Raw genomic sequence first — 16021 nt, forward strand, 5'->3', positions numbered from 1 at the left:
TCTGCAGAACAATCGCTCACGAGATGTGACGTGGATCCACAGCGAAAACAGTGTTTGGAAACAAAGGCTTTTACAGAGCTCTCATTGCTTCTCCCTGCACCCCCACTCCTGGGTGCACAGCCTCCAGAGGAACAGCCGGTGTCTGCTTTCCTCTCAGCTCTCTGCCTCCTTTCCTGTCCATCCCATGGATGTGTCAAAGCATAGAAACAGCTTCCAGGAACGTGGCCTTCAGCCTCCACTGGGCCTTCGGCCCCCTCTCGGTCCTTGGCTTTGCACGCCCTCTCCAGTACCTGCCAAGCAACCCGGGCCTCCTTGATACCCTCAAGGTGAGGCAACAGCCAAGCGTCCACACTCAGCCTTATCATGCTCAACACACTCTGATCCCTTTCCAGAGCAGCTGCCACGTCTACCTCAGCACTCTCAGCAGCCTGAGATGATGGGGTTTGCATGCATTGCCAGAGCTGTTGTCCCAACAGCCAGTACTTCATCCTTATGGACCACTCCTCCAAATTGGGGCCAGTCAGCCTTTCAAAAGGCACATCATGTGATTGCTGCTGTTGTGCCATCTTCCCGGGGCTATAAGCTTATTCACACTTTCTGCCGGCCGGTGCTTCAAAGATGCTTCCTGCAGCAAGCTCCGCTTTCACCAGCGAAATCACGATTGCCTCAACTTCAGGCAGGATCTCAGAGCTGGACTTTGCTTTGTTCCCTTCTCACACTCAGCAGAAAACGTAGGCTGGAGCCTTCCATAACCTGTGGAATTACTGCCTGTGTCTGGCACGTTTCCTCTGTGCATAAATCTTCCAGGCAGCAGCAGAGCGAGCAGCGAGGGCTTTTCGTGTGAGAAGAAGTAAAAGTCCGCAAACTGTTTCTTCTATCTAAACAGTGTTTATTTACATAAGCAGGTAAAACAACAAAGAACTCCACCGGAGCTTGGAGACATTGCGTGTATCTCTCTCCCAGTCAAAAGTGAAAGTGTCTCACACAGACAAAGAAACTTCAGCTTCTGTTTACGTAGAAAGCTCCTCCCCAGATGTAGGACATACAGAAGGTTAACCCTATAACCACCAAACTCCACACGCATCCTGCTAGGGCTCACTCCACTTGTCAACGCTGCCTATCTGCCGGGTCCTTTGCCAATCACATTTCCCCCACACCTGGCCGACTTCTAATTCCTTTACACCTGACTAAAAAAACACACCATCTCTTTATACCTCAGCCCACCCCCTTATAGCTCAGCCTAACCACCAGCTGCAACATGGTAATAACCATGGGCTTAGACAGGATTTATGTTGGTGCTGAGCTATCTGCGACGTGATTGGTCAGTTAGTTAAGTATTTCTATTTATTTACTTGATTTTTTAAAATGCATATTAGGAAGATACTGCACTTTGATGCTAATAGCAAGCTCTGTAAGCATGGGTCCTGATGTGATCAAAAGTGTGAGTGTGTTCACACGTTACTTTCAATGAATATACAATTTGTGTGCCTGCCTAGACAAATAGTTGAACTGTAAACTTGTACAATTACTCACCTGTAACATTTCATAAGAATGCAGTCTGTGTGGAATGGCTTGGATGTGTGTAGGCTAAGCTTGTATCGGTGTTCAGCAGAACGTGTGGACAAGGCCTAGTACCAGCCATGAACGAGGGAGGAACTGGCAGGCTTTGGGGAACTCCCAAGTTTGCAGAAGTACAAATAACATTAGTGGATGGGATACTAAGGGAAGAAACCTTCTAAGCTGACCAGTGAGGACTGACCCTGCTCATTGGCCCAGAATGTGGACTGACTGTTAGAAGGCAGAGAATAAAAACAGGGGAAGGAGATGTAATGGTGTACCCTGGAAAAGGGCATAGCTCAGCTGGCTGGCTGTCACCTTGAAGGAGAGCACGCCATGCTGTAACATTGTCATTGCACTTTTAAAAATTGAATATCCCTGAAAACACAGTGAAAGGTAAGTGTAATGGGAATTGGGGTTGCTCGTGCGTAAGGTGCCTCTACTCTTGGCAAAGTTGCCTGGTTAAACCTTTCCCTGGCTGCACAGCCCTTACTCCGCAGCTATGTCAGTCACTGGCAGAATCCGTCAGTGGGCGTTTCCTGAACTTCTTCCAGCATAAAAGTTCTTTGACGCCAAGTCTCCGCCTAGCCTCCCTGCGTGGAAGTCTTCTGCGCAGGGTGGGCATGGGCAGCGGAGGACCTGTGCTCTCCCCGCTAGTTTCTGTGGAAGAGTTCTGGAGACATCTCTCCGAAGCCCTCCCCTGCTCCCCTTTCTTCCTGGTGTCACGCTGATTTCCTTCCTCAGTGGATGAGTTCCCTCTCTCCCTGCTGGGCCCTTCTCCGGCATCGCTGGAGAGCCTTCCCTCCACTCCTGGCTCCGATGGCAGTTCCCTGACAGGAGGGTAATCAAACAGTCTCTCGACCTGTTCTTTCTCCCTCCTCTCCCAAGTCTAAAAGCGCTTACTATCTTAAAGTCCTGCTTATCATCCAAGTTCCAAAAGTCTGCAATTCCTGTGTAAGAAAATCACTTAGGTTATCTTTTTCAAGTTCTGGTACTGCCCTGATCCTCAGATTAGTCTGTTTCTCCCTCAGTTCAATCATAGACAAAAGCGACTGATGGTCCCCAAGCTGTTTGCGCATCGGTATTACTTTTTCCTCTACAGCCGCTGCTTTTTCTTTTGCTTCCTCAGCTGTCTTTCGATTAGAGGCAGATTCTTGCAGCAGTTTTTCAATGGATTCTGTATTGGAGTTCACCTTCTGTCCCAAGTTGTTAATGCTAGCAGTATTCTGGTCAATTTTAGTTGTTTGTTCAGTAACTTGTTTACTTAAATTTCCCAATGTTTCATAAATTTTGCTTAATACTGAAGTAAATCCCTCTTCTGAGGCCATTCCTTTTGACCCAGCTTGTGCAGAATCTTCCCCCTGTGTCACAGGAGGGCCGGGAACAGATGGTCTGCGCTGCTGGGATGCTGCACTGGTCTGCTGCAGTCTGACCTTACCCGATCTTGTTATTTTTTCGTCCATCACACTTTGTCTGAGAATCAAGGTCAGTCCCATGGCCAAAGCTTGCAGTGGAAATTCCCAAGAGCTGAGAGTGGAAAAATCCCCCAGCTAGTTGTAACAGTTTCAGTGTTCCTCTAGGGGGACACAGTAACAGTCATTAAAATTGCAATAGAGTGTCTTTTCCAACTTTTCCAAAGTCCCCCTTCAGCAAAACAGGCAACAGTTTCAAGTCCAGAGAAGACCTTTAACAAGTATCTCCCTTGCAGAGTTAACTGTCAAAAAGTTACATTGTCCATAAATAGTGCGGCTCTCAATACAACAGTTCTAACGATCCTGGCAATCCGTTCCCAGGGATTAGGTGGTGGTCTCTATTCCCTTTTCTCTCCTTCTTCCTTTCTTTTGCAGGCAAAAAGTCACTTTCCCCTCTCCCCCCCCCCCTCCTGCAATTCAGGGAGGGAATTCTTTTGCTTCGACGTTCGGATTTGAGACTTTTAAACACAGCTCTCCAGGTCTTAGCTTAAACAGTCTTTGCTTTGATCTGTATACAGAAAGCGGAAGGCGGACTTCCTGTTTACACCTTTCCGCTTCAGTGCCAAATTAGTCCCTTTTTTCCCTTTAATCCCAGATCTTAAGCTTCACCTACTCACGGGTAGTTGTTTAGCAGCTGAATTGTCACAGGAAAAAGGTCAGCGCTCTCCGGCAACAGCTGTGCGGCTTCACTCCACGGAAAGAGCAATTGACTCTCAGCACCGCGCCAAGCTCCCGTTATGCTCCGGAGCCCCTTGCGGGGTTCCTTCGCAAATCTGGGGGGTGCTAAGGGTGCCCGCCGAGTCCCACGGTCACAGGCTTCTCCCGCCTGTGATTTTCAAGAGGGTCCCTGCTTCGCCGTAGCGGTCAGACCCGGTTTCCGCGGAGCTTCTCCCTCCAGGCTAGAGGGAATCCGCCATTGTCGATGGCGCCGCCTCCGGAAGTCCTGATTTTCTTTTGTTTGATCCATAGATTCCAGCTACTACAATTGGTTCCCCGTCTAGTAATATTTTGACTATTGCAATCCTCCCCTCTTTATTTTCATATAGCAATTCTGCTTCATATTTGCTTTTAACATACATTACAACCCCCCTCTTTTTTCTTACATCAGATGCTATGAATTCTTCCCCTAACTTTGGTTTTACCAATAATCTTTTATGCTTAATATTAACATGGGTTTCTGGTAAACAAGCAAGATCCCATTTCTGCCTCTCTAAGATATGCCCTATTTTCTGCCTTTTACTCCTATCGTTTAAACTATTCACGTTCCAAGATAACAATTTAAATTTCATTCTTTATTAATTTAAAATTGTAAAGTTAGTAGAAAGAGTTTAAGTTATCTGTGGTGGTAAAAGAGAAGAGTTTTATAGTAGTTGTTCGTCTGATTATTACCACTGGCGTAGTTCTTTATCCTTCCACCCTTTGCTTGGCTCTTTCTTCTTCTTCCACCTCGTCCGATAGCTCTCCCTTTTTTCCTTCCTCATTTCTTACTTCGCTTTTCCCTCCTCCGAATTCTCCTCGGTACTTCCTCCAAAACATATCTGCTTCCTCAAATGTCTCAAATTGTCTTCTTTTTCTTTTGAAATTGAAGGAAATCCCCACTGGGTATTCCCATCTGAAGGATATTGATTTAGCCGTTAATGCTTTTGTTAGAAATTGGAATTGCTGTCTCTTTTTTATTAACTTTGGTGGGATTTCTCTCAGAATTATTATTTCTTTTCCATCTATGGTTAACTTGTTCTTACTCTTTGTTTGGAGAATCTTATCTTTCATCCAGTTTGATGTAAATACAATGATGCAATCCGCCAGCCATTTGTTCATTTTTGCCTTTCTTGAGTTCACTCTGAAGATTTTCTCCATCTGTTCTATTATGTCTTTTTCCTGTAAATGTAGCCACGTTGCTAAGATTTCGATCATCTTCTTCCAGATATCATCCCTCTCCTATTCTGGAATATTTCTCTCTCCTATTCTGGAATATTTCTGAATCTCAAGGTCTTCTCTTTAATCTGCATTTGTGTCATTGCTAGTGCGTCCCCAGTAGTTTCCTGGATTTCTTTTTGCTCCTCCATCTCCCTTTGTTCTTTGCTAATTTTCTTCACCACCTCTACCATTTGTTGATTTTTATTCTTTATTTCTTGTACTTTCTTATCTGTCTCCTTCATTCCTTCTAAGACTTCTATTATTTTTTTCTTTATTTCTTCATTTTCTTTTTCATTTTTTTCCATTGTGTTTTCTAATTTTTCTAGTTTTCCATCAATTGTCTTGATTTTTTCCTCCAGATCTTTTCTCATTCCTCCAATGTCCCCCTTCAAACTTATGATAAGCTGTCTCAATTCCATTTCCTGTTCCAAGCCTGAGTTTCTTCTTAATTGTTGCTGTTGACTTCCAGTTCCAGTCATCTGTTTTTTAAATGCATGAGACATTTTGCATTCTCTTTTTCAACCACCAGATGTCCTTCTGTTGCTTCAATTTTCCTTTACTTCTGCTTTCAAATCCCCACTCGGCCATGAAACTCACTCAGCGACCTTGGGCCAGTCACTTGGGCTCTTGGTCTGACCTACCTCACAGAGTTGTTGTGGGGATAAAATGAGGAAGGGGAGAACCATGTATGCTACTTTGAGCTCCTTGGAGAAAAAGGTGGAATATAATTGCAGCAAATAAATTAATATAATTTAACCACCTCACAGGGTTGTTCTGAAAGTAAAATGGAGGAAAAACTTATATATGCCACCTTAAGTTCCTGAAAGGAACGGTGGGATATAGAGGTTATAAATGAGAAATATCTGTGCAGTTGTGAGTTGATGTGATGAATAGTAAATGGGGTAAAGGCTGTGACAAGAAACCTCTGGCCTCCAGATGTTACAGACTATGCACATTAGGTGGGTATCTCAACAGCTGGAGGACCACAAATGTCCTGACTTAAAAGTAGAGTTCCTTACCAGATCCTTTGGAAATTTAAGATAAAATTTTGATAAAACAGGACTGGAGTCACACAGCAGTTCATAACATAAAGGAAATGAACTACAAATTCATGTGCCAGCAATTCAGGCTCCAGTGATGATGTTTCAAGGAGCTGAGGAAGATCCTCCACAAGCAACCATCAACCAAAGGAGACAATGCCAAGCGACCCAGATCAAGCAGTCAACATGGTTCCTCCAGATGTTGTGGACTATAAAATCAGCCCAGGACAGCATGGCCCATGGCCACAACTGATGAGAGCGTCTGTCTAGAAACTTGGCCCATCCCCAGGGTATATGGGCCTATGGGGTGACTCACTCTAAGGTTGCCTCATATGCGTTATTTGTTTCCACAGGAAAGTACTTACCCTCACTGTGGCAACAGATCATTTGTTAATAGAAAAACCTAGTGGTGTAAATGGATAAGAGACATCACACCACAGCCTATGTCTCTCTTCCCATCGGGGGTGGGGGGTGGGGGAGTTTGTAGCTCAAGTGTCAAGTTTGGGTGTTAAATGTTTCAGTTGAGACCCTTTTACTAGCCATTAGGTTTGATGGACTATCCCTTCTCTGGCTGGATCATCACCAAAACACTATTGGAAATTCCTTGGGCTTGGATGATGAAATAGGAACCTGTCCGTGAATCTCATTCTTTTTCCTGAACATTTTCTTTTCCTTGGGAGTTTTGGTAAAAAAAGGGGGGGGTAAGCATACCCACCTTCCAACCTACTTCCTTCACCGCCCCCTTCAAAAATCAGGCTCTTTGCACTGCAGATACCATTAAGCTTAAATTCTTCTAAGTGTCTCTATATAAATTGCCTTGATATTGTCTTCTAAACCGACTTCCGGAGGCGGCGCGTCTGGCAATGGCTGCCCTCTTCTAACTGCGAAGAGGGAGCTCCGCAGAAACGGGTCGTCCGCTACGGCGAAGCGGAGACCCACATCGGAAAACCACAGGCAGCGAATGCCTGTGGCCGTGGGACTCGGCGGGCACCAGGAGCGCCCCCCGAAACGTAGAAGGGACCTGGTAAGAGGTCCCGGAACGTGGAAGGGCTGGCGCGGTGCTGTGAGTCAATCACTCTTTCTGTGGAGTGAAGCCGCGTAGCTGCTGTCGGCGAGCGCTGTCCTCTTTTCCTGGGAACATCCGATTGGAAAACAACAACTCGTGAGTAAGAAAAGAAAGAAAGATTTGGAGGCTAAATTATTGCTAATTCGGCTAAAAGCGAGAGACGAAACCAGGAAGTCCGTCTCTGGCTACTGCTTAAGATTTAAAGCAAAGACTTTGATGTTTGGAGCCTTTGAAGAGGCGTTAAAAGGCAATCGACTCTTACATCTGTTCAAGTCGCTTTGGGACTTAACCCTTTAAAAGTCTTACTTCGTAACATGAACTGTGCTTTACCTTTTCTGCTGGAATTACAAATTGACAGAGAACCCCAGGCAGTTGGACTGCCTAGATAACAGAACTGTCAGATTGCAAGTTTTTGACACCTTGTTGTTTAGAGCTGTTACAAGCTGAGCTCTAGTGGAACTGTTACTTTGAATCGCTCTATCCTGCACTTATTGAGACTTTGTTATATATTGAGACCAACTCTGCTAAATACAAGGAAACTGAAGGTTTCTTGGAAATTAAAGGCTGTTTGGACATTGCTTTTGAAGTATTTGGAATTTGGAAGAATTTTGAAGTTTTAAATAATTGACATTAATAACTTGACTTCTTCCCTCTAACATAAGTGAGCTCCCTCTAGAGGACTTTGGATTTACAAGCATATGTGACTTTCCTTTCTGTTTCCTTTCCCCTTACTTGGTTGTTTACTTTATGGGCTTGTGGATTCTCATGGGAATATACTCAACCTGACCTTGACTAGTAGACAGAATTGGAATGAGTGGCACTGGGAGACCAACAAGAGCGGCTAGAGGGAAAAAGCAAACAACCTTGAATCTACTTTCACAGCCGCACAGATCATCTGTTCCTGATGTTTTGGAATTAGAAGAAACTGAGCAACCGTTGGCAGAAGATATGGCAACAGGTGGATCTGCTTCAGTATTAGACAAAATACTTGAAAAACTGGAAGGCTTAGACAAAAAAGTGGATGAACAAACGGCAAAGATTGATCAGACCAGAGACAGTGTCAATAAACTAACTGAACAAGTTACTCTGAATGCACAATCAATTGGCAAACTATCTGAAACCACTGCAGAAAATCGAAAATTGGCAGAGGAAGCCTTCCAGAAAACTGAGGCACTGGAGCAGGAGGTAAGACCACTGCACAAGCAGGTTGGAGAACAGCAGGCCTACCTGTCTATGATTGAACTACGGGCTCGGGAAAATAACTTAAAATTGAGGTTTATACCAGAACTTGAACCCGAACAAGGGAACTTAATTGAGTTTTTGACAAAGGAATTTTCCAAGTGGTGGCCTTTGGAGGAAGAAAAGGACTTTAAAATTGTGACTGCCTTTAGACTTGGAAAATCAACAAGGAAAGACAAGCCTAGAGATTGTTTGATTACTTTGAGATCCAAGGAGGAAAGAGACAAAATATTCGGACTACACTACGGAAAGTCACTTGAAATTTTGGACAAAAGAGCAGAGATTTATAAGGATATTCCAAAACAACTTTTGGACCTTAGATCCACCTACTTTGAACTAGTCAGGCTACTGAGGAGCAACTCAATTATCTTTAGGTGGGAATTTCCCCAAGGATTATCTTTCACGTTCAGAGGGAAGAAGGTGAAAATTAAAACAGCTGAAGATAGAGATAAATTTTTGAATACCTACGGAGAGGACCTTCAGAAAGGGATTGAAAGACCCTCAGGGGCTGGACCACAGCTTGTACCTACACATACACCCTCGGGGTCTGAAGACCAGGATAAAAAGATACCACCACCAGGGCAATAACAGATCTGTCCAGGATGTCTCTGCAAATTCTGAGCTGGAACATAAATGGCGCCAACATCCCGGAGAAAAGGAGAAGGATATTTCATATTTTGAAAAAAGAACAACTGGACATTATTTGTTTACAAGAAACACATGTGACTAGGCTACACAGAAAAGTGTTAATAAATAAAAGATTAGGCCAAGAATTTATCTCTTCGGATCGAGTAAAGAAAAGAGGTGTGGTGATATATGCAAAAGAGAGCCTGTCACCAAAATTTCTATTTAAAGATGAACAAGGAAGAATCCTGGCAATTGAGATCCAGACTCAAGGAGAAAAGTTTCTGATATTAGGAATTTATGCGCCAAATGAGGGAAAATCGGAATTCTACAAGAAGCTGCATGAGATAATGCTGGACTATTTGAACTATGATAACATCATTATGATGGGAGATATGAATGGGGTGGTATCAACCAACATGGATAAGTCACATAGCCAAAATGTAACAAAAGAAGGTAGACTACCTAAAACATTTTTTGAATTGACTGACAACATGGACTTGATTGACATCTGGAGAACAAAGAACCCTCTAGGAAGAGAAGGAACATTCTTTTCTGAAGCCCAACTGACATGGACAAGAATCGACCAAATATGGACAACTAGAGGCCTGGCACCCAAGATAAAAAAAGTGGAAATCTGCCCAAAGACCTGCTCCGACCATAACGCCGTAATGATGGATATGAGACTAACTCCAACCGGCTCCTTTAGATGGAGGATGAATGACAACCTGTTTAGAGATCAGGAGATTGCCAAAAAGGCCCAAAAAGCTTTGAAGGACTACTTTGAGATAAATTTGAACACCACGGTGGAAAAAAGAACTGTCTGGGACGCAAGTAAGGCGGTTATGAGGGGGTTTCTGATACAACAGAATACTATAAAGAAAAAAGCACAGAATGAGAAAAAAGACAAGATTTTGGAGAAAATTAAAGAAGGTGAGAAGAAGCTAAGATCGAGACCGAAGTCAAAGGAGATTCTAAGAGAAATTAAACTTTACCAAGCACAATACTCAAAATTGATAAATCAGGAAGTGGAATGGAAAGTTAAGCTAATGAAACAAAGATCATTTGAATCGGCAAATAAATGTGGAAAGCTGCTAGCATGGCAGCTGAAAAAGAGACAAAAACTGAACACGGTCACAAATTTTGAGATTGAAGGAAGAAACATCCAGAACCTAGTGGAGATCAGAAAGTGTTTCCAGAGATACTTTAAACAATTATATACACAAGGGCCGCAAAACGAATCGGAGATAGAACAATTTTTAAAGAAGAGTGGTTTACCAAGGTTGTCTCTGCGAAAAAGAACAAACCTGAACCATAAAATAACACAACAAGAGATTGAGGAAGCCATTCAGAACATGCAACTGGGCAAATCTCCAGGGCCAGATGGACTCACCTCCAAATATTACAAGACATTGAAAGACTACTTGATACATCCATTAATGGAGATTTGCAATGAAATTATGGAGGGGAAGAAGGCACCGGAGTCGTGGAAAGAAGCTTTCATCACATTGATACCCAAATTAGAAACTGAAAAGACACAACTTAAGAACTACTGCCCCATCTCCCTCCTAAATGTGGATTACAAAATATTTGCAGACATTTTAGCAAGTAGATTTTAAAAAGTGTTAAATGAAGTGATTCATAAGGACCAAGCAGGCTTTCTCCCAGGCAGACATTTGTTTGCTAATACAAGGAACATTATTGATATTTTGGAACTCTTGCAAACAAATATTAACACAAAAGCAGTGTTGATATTTATAGATGCGGAGAAGGCCTTTGACAACATTTCTTGGAAGTTTATGAAGAAAAACTTGGAAGGAATGGGAGTGGGACGGGGGTTTGAGAATGGGATAGAGGCAATCTATTCGGAGCAAAAGGCAAAATTGATAGTGAACAATGTGGTGACGGAAGAGTTCAAAATTGAAAAAGGAACACGACAAGGTTGCCCTATTTCCCCTTTGTTATTTATTTCGGTCCTGGAAGTGCTCTTAAATATGATTAGAGGAGACCGGTTGGTGGAAGGTATTCAGGTCGGAGCGAAACAGTATAAACTTAAAGCATTTGCAGATGACCTAGTTTTGACCTTACAGGAGCCAGAGCCAAGTACCAAAAGGGTATTGCAACTGATTTATGAGTTTGGTCGGGTGGCGGGATTTAAACTTAACAAGCAAAAAACCAAGGTTTTGGAAAAAAAATTGACCTCTTCAGAATCAGAAAGGTTTCAGAAAGAGACAGAATTAAATGTGGTTAAAAAAGTAAAATACCTAGGGGTAACAAACAAACAAAACAAACAATCTTTATTACGGTCCAGAGACCAACAAAACATTACAAATCAATACAGAGTTCATACAGCCTACCTCCAGGTTAATCAAGCACTTTGTTTGGAATATAGGGCTCATTTGTTCTTTCAACCACCGATAAAAACTTTGCCACTGCCAAAGTTCTAGCTTTTGTCCGGTCTTCCAGTAGGAACCTGACATAGTGAGCCTCTGACTTTCCCGGGAAAGGCACCAGCAAGGGTAGTATCAGTTCAGCCCTGGCCTGCTCATACTTCGCACAATGTAACAAAATATGATTTATGGACTCGATGTCTTGAGCACACGAGCAAAGTCTGTCCTGGTAGGGAACTCCTCTCAACCTACCATCCAGCACTGCAGAGGGGAAGACATTCAGTCTGGCCTTGGTGAAAAGGCTTCGATAGTTAGGTACTGTCAGGTTTTTGATGTAAGGTGTTAACTCAAAGACATACCCATATTGAACTCCTGCTGCCAGTGGACTACAGACTGTGTGTGACCGAGATCGCAAGTCACTGTGTGCATTGTCCCATAATCTTTGCTTTAAAGCCTTTTGGGCGCCTTCATAGCCCAGGTAATACAGTTGGGGGGGAGACATATTGGAGGGGGATGCCAGCCGGTGGCAGAGGACAGAGTGACTCCAGGAGACATAGGTGTAAGAACACCAAACGGAAAAAACGAAGACTTTATTACTAAACAAATAAACACAAGCTCTGGTGGATGTTATTCCTGCAGGCAAAGCAACAAAACTCAGCTTTTTTCCTTTATAGCAACGGTCACCTGCAGCCAATTAATCCTAGAAACTTCTTAAAGGTATACACACATGTTTCTGTGCCGAATGTCCTCTAACACCCCCTCTCATTCAAACAGAAACAATAGTATTTTAAACAGAAAAGAACATATTTACATATCACACACTGCAACTCCCAACTTTGTTACCAGTCGTGTATGTTTTTCAAGGGTTAACGCTTTTGTAAATACATCCGCCACATTTTGTGTACTTTCACAATACTTCAGCATTATCTGGTTCTGTTTTACATTTTCAGCTACATTTTGGTATTTAATTTCTAAATGCTTTGATTTGTTTCTAAACAGGTCAGATCCAGACAAGGTTATTACGGCTTGATTATCTTCCATAACTTGAATAGGATAATTACACTCTACGTCTATATCCTTGAGGATCTGAACATAAAATTTTACTTCATTACATAATTCCGACAATGCACAGTATTCGGCTTCAGTTGATGATGTGGCCACTATAGTTTGTTTTTTGGATTTCCATCCTACTAAAGAATCTCCAAATTGAAATACCATTCCAGAAATTGATTTTTTATCAGGCAGGTTGGCCCAATCGCTGTCCACGTAACACTGCAATTTTGTGGACCCTGAAGATGGTAATTTTAAACAATAATCAAGTGTTTGCTTTAGATATCGGAAAATACGTTTTAAACCTTTCCAGGCATTTTCTGTAGGACAGCTTACTAGTCTGCTTAGTATTCCAATTGCATAACTCAAATCTGGTCTGCTCCACAATGAAATGTATAATAAACTTCCAATTATTGAATGGTACATTTCAGGATTTACAGGTTCTGTGCATTTTTCTTCATTTTTGAAAAAACCTATTTCCATTGGGGTTTTTATTCCCTTGCAGTTTTGCATATTGTTTCTTTCAAGTAACTCCACTATTTTGTCTTTTTGACTCAACAAAAAACTTCCATCGTTTGTTCTTTGAATTTCTAAACCGAGATAATTTTTTACTGGCCCCAAATCTCTTACTTTAAATTCCTTTCTTAGTTGTTCTGCAAATTTTTTCACTTGCTTGTCACCTTTTGTAGAGTAAAGCAAATCATCAACATAACACAAACACAATTCTTGTTTATCACCCTTTCCTTTAGTGTATAAGCAGTTATCAGCTAAGCTTTTAAAACCAAGATTTTTTAAAGCATTATCAAGACATTCGTTCCAATTTCTAGCTGACTGTTTGAGCCCATAAATTGCTTTGTTCAGCCTATATACAGAATTCTGTTCTCCTGCCTCAAAACCTGGCGCTTGATTCATAAAAATTTCTTCTTGCAGATTTGCGTTAAGATAAGCTGTTTCAATATCAAAATGGTTTACCTTAAACCCACGTTGTGCTGCAAGAGCTAACAATAAGCGTACACTTTCACTCCTTGCAGTAGGAGAAAAGGTTTCATCAAAGCTTTCACCTTTTCTTTGAGTAAAGCCTTGTGCTACCAGTCTGGCTTTGTACTTAACATCACCACCTGCCAAGTGTTTTATTTTATACACCCATCTACAGCCCACTGCCTTTTTTCCTTCTGGCAATGGCTCAATGGTAAAGACATCGTGTTCTGCTAAAGATTTCATTTCTGCTTTCATTGCATTTTTCCACCTTACTATTTCCTGGTGTGGTAACTTTAAAACTTCCTCATAATCACGAGGTTCCTTTTTCACATCAACAGTTTTAGCTTCTTGTATAGTAACTTGAACACTCTCCCCCTCTGAACTATCTTCCCCTTCTGATTCATCCTGCTCAGGAGAAATTGGTTCAGCTTTAGGAGATTGTGTACTGGGATCCTCATCCCCTGAATCCTCATCACTGTCACTTTCAGAACTTTCTTTAATTTGTGGCTTATCTTCCTCAGATTTCACAAATTTATCTGTATTATCAGAATATAACATAACTTCTGAATTTCCATGTAAACGAACCCAACCATCTTGCTCACAAAACTCTGCATGTCTTGATATTACAACTCTGCCACGCCCTAGTGCAAAACGATACCCCTTTGACCAAGTTTGATAGCCAACAAACCTAAGTTTCTTTGCCTTGGGCTCACCTTTCCTTCTCTGTCCTTTTGGGATGTGAACCCAAGCCCAGCAACCAAAAGTTTTAACATGGTCCAAAAAGGGTTTTTTTCCATAAAGCAAAAAATGAGGGGTGTTGTTTATGGTAGAATGAAACAATCTGTTCTGTATGTAGTTAGCACACAGAATTCCTTCTCCCCAATACTTCCTGGATAGGCCAGAATCATATAGCATTGAATCTAACATTGTTTGTAAAGATCTTATCTTGCGTTCTGCAACTGAATTTTCTTCAGGTGAAAAAGGACACGATTTACGGTGACAAATACCACGCTTTTTCAACCAAACTTGGAGGGCTTCAGACATGAACTCGCCTCCACGGTCACTTTGTAACTGGGTAACTTTGTAAGGAAACTGCCTTTCTATATAGTTGATCCAATTCTTAATCAGTTGACCAGTTTCACTTTTGTGTTTTAACAAATATACCCAAGTATACCGGCTATAATCATCCACAAGAACCAAAAAAAACTTTGCTCCTCCTTCAGACTCTGCAAATGGCCCACAAAGGTCTGAATGTACTAAAGCAAATGGCCTCTTGCTAATTCTAGTACTTTCAGGGTAAGACCCTCGCTTACTTTTAGACTCCTTGCAGGTATTGCAGTCTAGAAAAACTGAACATTTTTTCATTTTAATTCCCTTGCTTAATTCTGGCATTTTTGCAATACTGCGGAAATTGGCATGCCCCAAACGACGATGCCACAGATGCTGGCACTCATCATGCAAGGCTCTATTACAGGCTTTAACACATGCCCCAGACTCACTTACTAGCTGGTCTTTCAAAACAAACAAACCATTTTGTAGCGACGCTGTAACCACTTTTCCAGCTTTCTCTATTCTACAGCCTGAACCAGAAAAGGTTACTTTAAATCCCTGCTTAACAAGACTTGTAACTGAAAGCAAATTATTTTCTAAGCTTGGTACACATAAAACATTGGTAAACTTGGTACTTAAACAGTTGATATTCACACTACCCTTTCCAGCTGACTCATGCGCTGTTCCATCAGCTAGTACTACATTTACAGATTTACAAGGCTGCTTTTCTACAAGGGTTTGTGCAGACTTGACAAAAATGTTTGTTGCTGCTGAGTCTAAAATCCAGTCTTGTCCAACGTCGTGACTGGTGCCTCGAACTGCTGCAGAAACATACTGGATTCGATTCTTCCTGTTTCCTCGCTTCCCAGCAAACGCAGGCCGCCCTTGTCTTGTATTTTCTCCCACAGACACAGTGCACTGTCGTACTAAATGCTTGGTTGACCCACAACGATAGCATCTTCTAACTGTGAACGCTGCTTCCTCTCTGTGGTCTACAACCTCTTTAGGATGCCGCTCCTCATCAGTTGCATATCTTTTACTGGACTGCCTCCCATTTCTGGAGTTACGGTGAGGGGTTGTGGCCTTCCTCTCATGGCGTCTTTCCTCCTCATCAAGCAAACGGCCAGTTAAGAAATGCATTGTTAATTGGCTTTCTGGGATTGCTTCCAGAGTCATCACTAAATTGTCCCATGACTCAGGAAGTGAAGACAGCACAATATAAACTTTTCTCTGTTCAGAAAAATGTTCCCCAAGTTCATTTAACTGTGAAAATAAATCACGCATTCTTTGAAGATGTGTTGAAACACATTCACCCTCACTTAGTCTGGCTCGGTACAGAGCTCTCATTAGAGTAATTTTGCTTCCAGCAGTGTCTCTAATATGTATTGCTCTCAGTGCTTGCCAAATCTCACTTGCTGTTTCAAGGTCTCGCACATGAGATAACTGAGACTTCTCTAAACTCAGAATTAAATTGGCATAGGCTTTGTCCTCCAGTCTTTGGTCTGCTTCATCTACTTCTTCATCCTCCTCTTTTACAGGAGGGTTAACAATTGCAGTCCAACATTGTTCTTTCTTTAAAAACGCCTGCATCTGTAAACTCCATGACATATAATTGGACTCTCCCAGTTTCTCTACTGG

The 16021-nt window shown here is 42.2% G+C and overlaps 1 long non-coding RNA gene across 1 annotated transcript; it reads left to right on the top strand.

Moving 5' to 3' along the window:
• The first annotated feature begins 11957 nt into the window (after nt 1-11957).
• LOC309361294 lies at nt 11958-15876 on the top strand. The gene is made up of 2 exons (XR_014164406.1): nt 11958-13210; nt 13678-15876. It is a non-coding gene; the product is annotated as an uncharacterized lncRNA (long non-coding RNA).
• The last annotated feature ends 145 nt before the right edge of the window (nt 15877-16021 follow it).

The sequence above is a fragment of the Podarcis melisellensis genome, assembly GCF_964234715.1.
Source record: "Podarcis melisellensis genome assembly, chromosome: W".
NCBI classification, from domain to species: Eukaryota; Metazoa; Chordata; class Lepidosauria; order Squamata; family Lacertidae; genus Podarcis; species Podarcis melisellensis.